The sequence below is a fragment of the Bufo gargarizans genome, chromosome 7, assembly GCF_014858855.1.
Source record: "Bufo gargarizans isolate SCDJY-AF-19 chromosome 7, ASM1485885v1, whole genome shotgun sequence".
NCBI classification, from domain to species: Eukaryota; Metazoa; Chordata; class Amphibia; order Anura; family Bufonidae; genus Bufo; species Bufo gargarizans.
In genome coordinates this window covers 125,946,141-125,953,540 of record NC_058086.1, presented here as the reverse complement: position 1 = coordinate 125,953,540, position 7,400 = coordinate 125,946,141, and positions in this window count along the sequence as shown.

Here is a 7,400-nt window from a genome sequence, read left to right as displayed (position 1 = left end):
CTGAAAACAGCTGATCAGCAGGGGTCCCCGTTGTTGGACCCCTACCAATCAGACACTGAATACATATCCAGAGGGTAGCCAAAAGTAAAGTTTGGAGACAGGACCAATGCCTAGTGGATTTTTTTAATCATAAATCTGTGTATTGAGAGCCATGTAATACAAGTAACATGAGATATGTAAAGACCAAGCAGCATTGGTACAACAAAATGTGTTACATCTTAGAAGGAGCAAATATCATCATCAGACAGTCATATGTCAGATAGAAAACAATCATGACTCTTATTTTCCAATATAGGTAAGGGGAAGAAGGGAAAAAGAAAGCACAAGTCTGCTCCCAGGGTTATTGGCGGGTTGCAACTGAATAGCTTTAAGAGATAATGTGTTATTATATCAACTCTATGAAACGGTCTTTCGTTATAGAAATAAACGTAGGTTGTTGAAAGCCCTATGACCGTGTCTCAAGGGCCACGTAACATTGACTGTCTATAATTCAACCAAGGCTTCCAAAGTGTAATGAAGGCAGAGTGAGTTCTGTTTGCCCAACTAGCTTGTGCAGTGTAAAAGTTGAAAAAATGTAGGCCTGTTTGCCGCTCAGCGGTGCAGTTATATGTTGTAAAGGCCTTTTTGCTGTGAAACTGTACACCTCCTTTTGCTGTATGGACCGAATTACGCAGTGGTGAAATTTGTCATATGAAACAGGCTTTTTTTGTCACAATTATGGGTGATTGCACACCTCCTTTTGCGGTATGGACCGAATTACTTAGTGGTGAAATTCTTTATGTGACACAGACTTGATGAACTTCGTGACTCTTCTGGGCTCCAAGCAATCTTGAAGCTTTGTCTTCCCACTGTCTGTAGCTGCTAGAGGCCTGTTCATGCCAGGCAGGTTCCCACAGAAGTATCTGGCTCGATGAGCAGCCGATACCGCACTTGCATAAATCTTGACAGGATTCATCTCCAGGTGGAGAGAACTTGTTTTTTGGAATGCTTTCTCCACCTCAACCATTTTTTTTGCCAATTTATTAAATATTTGATATTAAATTGAACAATTTGCCAACTCTTTTTTGCCAGAAAACGTGTATTATTAAATCGTGTTTTAAGCAACACTTTATAAAGTTGAGAAATTTTTACCTTCTGTTCTGTCCCATATTCCATATAAATGAATAGATGAAGCGGCCGCTTTGTGGCCTCCTCATGCTGCTTCCACCTCTGCAATCTCTCGTCGTTGTGCCACACTGTGGTTTCCTCATGCTACTGCCACCTCCGTAATCTTTTGCCGTCATGCCACTCTGTGGCCTCCTCATGCTGCTGCCACCTCCACAATCTCTCGTCGTTGTGCCACTCTGTGGCCTCCTCATACTGCTGCCAACTCCAGGCTCTGTCATTGTGCCACTCGATAACATTCTCCTGATGCTTCTGCCACCACCTCCACACTCTGTCATTGTGCCACTGGGTGGATTCTCATACTGCTGCCACCTCCAGACTCTGTCATTATGCCACTCGGTGGCCTCCTTATACTACTGCCACCTCCACTCTCTGTCATTGTGCCACTTGGTGGCCTTCTCCTGATGCTGCCAACTCCAGACTGTGTCATTGTGCCACTCGGTGGCCTCCTCATACTGCTGCCACATCTAGACTCTGTCATTGGTCAACTCTGTGGTCTCCTCATGCTGCTTCCACCTCACCACTATGTCATAGGTCCACTCTGTAGACTTCTCATGCTGTTCCCACCCTCCCCACTTCATGACTGGTCCACTATTTTGGCTTTCGTGAAGGTGGATGCTCCACAGACAGGATCCGTTTTTTCTGGGTTATTGTTCTGACGGATCAGAGGAAGGGCAAACTAATCAGTGACGTCAACAAAAACTTACTGCTGACACCCTCTCCACTCTGTCAGGGGGGCTCTATTTGTATAAGCGTTTAATAGAACAGGTTCTGTAGACATCTATGTGGAATCAGCTGACGACGGTGTAAAAGGACTGCGCTTTTTCTTGACGCTAACATCCACCTGTAAGGCTGAGTTGATACTTCAGTTATTTGGTCAGTTTTGGCCCCGTGATTGCCCAAATAAGTGAAGTATGCATTGATTCTAAGAGCAACCCCTATCATCTGCATGTCATACTGACTCACAGTATTATTTAACTACCACAACAGACTCCCTATGTGTGTTACTATAAGGCACAGTGTTCTACACCCCTATAAAGACTCTCTGCAGCCTAGAAATAGCCGTTTCTAATGTAATTTGCCACAAATAAATTTGGATCAAAGCAAATCTTTTCCAAAAATTTCGCGAACAAGCCTAATCGAATTTTTGAGAAATTCGCTAATTTCTAATAGGGACATAATGGCTTGTATATATTGCTGAGGACATCCAGATTTCTCTAAGGTTTTAACTAAGAAGCCCCAGCTGTTCCTATTGAATGCTTTCTCCACATCTGTGCTGATGAGGGTTAGGAGAATGTTGTGGGAGATGGCATATAGTATGACATGTATTACTCTTTGGAAATTATGGCGACCTTCTCTACCAGGTATGAAACCCGCTTGTCCTTAGTGGACCAGGTAGGGCATTAGGCCTTTAAAGTGGTTTGCCAGCAACTTCGCCCACATTTTTATATCCACGTTCAAAAGCGAAATAGGGTGGTAACTTCCACAACTCTCTGGGTCCTTGCCCTCTTTTGGTATTCGCGTAATCTGAGCCATTAGTGACTGGTCTGGGAAAGGGGACTCTTCTAGTAGTGCATTGCACCATTTTAGCATATGTGGCAGTAGGCATGTAAAAAGTTTTTTTGTAATAGCCAGATGAGAGCCCGTTTCGGCCTGGGCTTTTAGCTAGTGGGAGGGATTTTATGGTCGTGGAGAGTTCCTCTAGTGTTACGGAAGCCAAAAGGGTTGCATGAGCTTGCGGGGGCATGGTTGGGAGATGTAACGTATCTAGGAAGGAAGTTATTTGAGAAGTACAATAAACTCCTACATCCTGTCTCTTAGATTGTAGATTGTAGAGGTATTCATAGAACCGTCTAAACTCCTCTGCAATATGGGCAGTCTTCGAAACTTTGTCACCGGCTGTACTTTTAATAGAATGAATAAATGAGGATTCTTTCTCCTTCTTAATTAAGAGGGACATAAGTCTATTACCCTGATCACCATGTGCATAGAATTGGAATTGAAGGTATTAGTACGCTTTGGCCAAAGCTATATTTAAGTGGTTCTGGAGCTGGCGCCTAAGGTCAGTTAACACCTGTTGGGCTGATTGAGATGAGGATCGCTTGTGTATCATTTTAAGAGATGCTATCTGCGATAGAAGGGAGTTAAAGGGCTTCTGTCACCCCACTAAAGTGATTTTTTTTTTTTGGGCTGGTGAAATTAATTATATTGCGATATATCACAATATAATTGTGTCACTTACTTTGATCCAGTAGTTTCTTCCAAAAACGAAGTTTTAATATATGTTAATTAGGTCTCTAACAGCAAGTAGGGCGGCTACTTGCTGCTAGCTGCTGCAGAAATCCGCCCCCTCGCCGTGTTGATTGACAGGGCCAGCCGGGATCTCCTCCTCCGGCCAGCCCTGTCGGCATTTCAAAAATCGCGCGCCTCTGTGGGTTCGGCGCAGGCGCTCTGAGATGAGGAGGCTCGTCTCCTCAGCACTCCCTCAGTGCGCCTGCGCCGATGACGTCTTCTATTTCGGTGATGTCATCGGCGCAGGCGCACTGAGGGAGTGCTGAGGAGACGAGCCTCCTCATCTCAGAGCGCCTGCGCCGAACCCACAGAGGCGCGCGATTTTTGAAATGCCGACAGGGCTGGCCGGAGGAGGAGATCCCGGCTGGCCCTGTCAATCAACACGGCGAGAGGGCGGATTTCTGCAGCAGCTAGCAGCAAGTAGCCGCCCTACTTGCTGTTAGAGACCTAATTAACATATGATAAAACTTCGTTTTTGGAAGAAACTACTGGATCAAAGTAAGTGACACAATTATATTGTGATATATCGCAATATAATTAATTTCACCAGCCCAAAAAAAAAAAATCACTTTAGTGGGGTGACAGAAGCCCTTTAAGCACTTTAAGGTGTTCCTTCTTTTTGGCTGTACCTGGAGCAATCAATTCACTTTGTATGAACACCTTATGAGTCTCCCAGATAATCCCTTAGAACGTCTCCCCTGTGTCATTAATCTCAAAAAAGAGAGCTAGCTTCTCCCCTAGGGATTTAATAATGCTTTCTGAGTCCAACAACATCTCATTGAGTCTCCACTGCCACTCTCTAGGTGGTAGGTCAGCAAGGCAGAGGGTGGTCGTTACTGCTGCGTGATCAGATACAGAGATAGGCTGTAGTGCTCTATATGCCCTTTTGAGATTTATCTGGGAAACAGCCGAGCTGCATGTTGAAGTGTCTAGCAATGGGTTCAGGGCCACATTAATATCTCCGCTGACAATTCTAAGCCCTTCAGTGAATGCCTCTAACTTTTCAAGAACATTCCTGAGCCATTTGACCCTGGTTAGTATTAGAGTCATACAGGTTGGCAAATGTTACTGGCATTGATCCAATCTTCCCCTTAACAAAATGAAATATACCCTCTGAGTTTGCGTAAGTGACCGAATGAACAAAGGGGATTGATTTCTTAATAGCGATACTGACTACCCTGGAGGCCCCAACATGGCAGCTATGAAACCATTGTCCAAAATATGTTTAGGAAAGTTGGGGATTCTTCCCTGTTTAATATGTGTTTCCCTAAGGAAACATATCTGTGTGTAGATGCTTGAGTATAGCAATAACCTGTGTTCTCTTTTGAGGAATATTGAAGCCTCATATGTTGAAGGACATAAGGATTCAACATGGCATCTATAAAAGTTAAGTCAATAGCGATGAATCCACCAAAGCCGTCGTTGGGAGATGCAAATACATAACAAGTTACATATCAGTAAAGAAAACCAAAAATAAAAACCCAAAAATATACAGAGTGATGCCCAAACAAAGAAATACTTATTGCTCCAAAAGCATGATGTGGAGGGGGGGGGGGGGGGGGGGAGATACACATCTCTGGGCCTAATCAGAGAGCATAGGGCCCTGAATCCAAAATGAGGACTTCTATAGGAAAATTAACATTTGGGCCAGTAATTTAAGTATAACAGGCAGATTGTCGTCTCGGAAGGAGGCGAGCACTAAGTGCCTATAAAAGCCATGAGAAAGCAATAGGAGAAACAAAAATAGAAACAAACATAACAGTAGTGATGGACGAACATCAGATGGGGCGGTTCGCGAACGCTCAAACTCGCTCAAATGTTCGCGAACCACAGGTTCGCTGTGGGTCCCATTCATTTTAATGGCATGCGAACATGAGAAACCTCCAGGTCATATTTGCAGCCACAAAATACTTAGTAAATGCGCACACATAGTCCCACAACATGGACACTGACTGTGCTGCCTTTGCAATGTTTATTACATGCTTGGCACTCAGTAGTGTCTGTTTCTTTAAGACCCTCCATTTTCTTGAAGCCTAGAGGCGGGTCTTCTCTGTACTGTCTAGGGCTTGCTGGGACATATCCTGTTCAGTCCAGCTCTGGCTACTGTAGTGACCAGATCCACAGGACATCTTAAAGCTATTACAGATTGCAAACCTGACGAACACCAAAGCCTGTGAGTAAAGGGGTTTTGCTAGTTCAGCTTGTGTAGAGGGATGTTAGACATTGCAGATAGATAATGTGTGTTTCAGTGTAGTAAGCAAGCACATGTTAGTTAGGCCCTATCTTTTGTATTAGCTATGTATAATGTATGTTGCTTGAATTAGCCATGCTTATATTTTTCTTTTTATGTTTGTTTCACAGTTTTACCATATCATCTCATATCATATGAACATTATTGTACACATTCCTGTTCATTATATCTCAGTAAAGATTGCATCAGTTCAGCAAACCAGCACATCTTTCATTGGGATTCAGTTTATACTTGATGTTAAGCTGTGTACCTAAAGCAACACGCAGCCGAGACATTACAGTAAAAAGGCTTTAAAACGTTGTCAGAAGCAGTTAAACAGCTTTGAATCGTCCTCCGCAGTAAAAGGACTAATAACTCCTTTCAGCCACGTGGAGTGAAACGAAAGTGAAACTAATTTCTCTCACTCACTACAACACTGATACTGCCTGTGTCCAGTCATCATCATTATCCACGCTGCCAGCTAAATCAAGATGCAGAACACAGGGAACAACACTCTGACAGTTAACCCTCAATGCTCCTATAAGGAAGATGACACACACAGCTTGCCAAGAATCAAGTCTAGATGCACAACACTGTCTAGAGCATCCAGTCAAACAAATCTGACTTCAGCTAGCGCCGATTCAGCAAGATCTAAGCGTACTAGTTCTAGACGTTCAAACATCACCAGTCTGTCATCGGCTAGCGACAAAGCGACTAAGGTAAGAGCAAAAGCAGAGGCAGCTTGCGCCATGGCTTCTTATGCGGAGCAGGAAGCTGAATTGATGAGAGAGCAAGCAAAAAGTGAATATGAAGCACTTAAAAAGAAAGCAGAAGTGGAAGCATCTTTACACTTACTCAAACAGCAGAAAAACGTGGCAGCAGCCTTAGCCGAGGCAGAAGTTTTCACAAGGGCTGCTGAAGCTCAGTTCGATGGCATAGAAAACTAGATGTCATCCCACAGCGCAATCCAACGCACCCGTGAGTATGTACAGTCACAAGCAACCATGTACACCGACCAGCAGTCCAATGATGCACCTAGGTCTTCATTGACTCCACCAGCAATAAGCAACTTTGATACTACGCAACATTGCAAGACTAAATCAGAATCTCAGTGTGGGAAGTCAAGTGGTCGCATGCTTAGAGACCAATCTGCCAACCCTCCAAGAGTGCAAACGGATGCTCGCGTACTCCCTCCTCAAGCAAATACAAGTCTGGATTATAGCAGAAAGACTTACAACAGACGAGAACAACCACCTAAACAAAGTGGATTCAGACAAGCGCCTCATCAGCCTTACCAGCCGCAACCATACCCTGAGTTTACACGCGAGAAGTATTCTCCAGACGCAACAAGTGCTATAGAAGTGGCAAAATTCCTGATGCACCGTGAGATAGTGGGCGCTGGTCTCATGAAATTCGATGACCGTCCAGAAAACTACTGGGCCTGGAAGTCATCTTTCCTGAGCGGTACCCATAACTTAAACCTGACAGAGAAAGGAAAGCTTGACCAGCTTGTCAGATGGCTAGGACCAGAGTCCACTGAGCAAGCCCAAAGGATCAGATCAGTACATGTTCATGACGCAGCAGCAGGACTTGCAATGGTGTGGCGGAGACTAGAACAATGCTATGGATTACCTGAAGTGATCGAGGATGCTCTTCTGAAAAGGATAGAAAACTATCCAAGAATAACAAATAATGATTACCAAAAGCTGAGAGG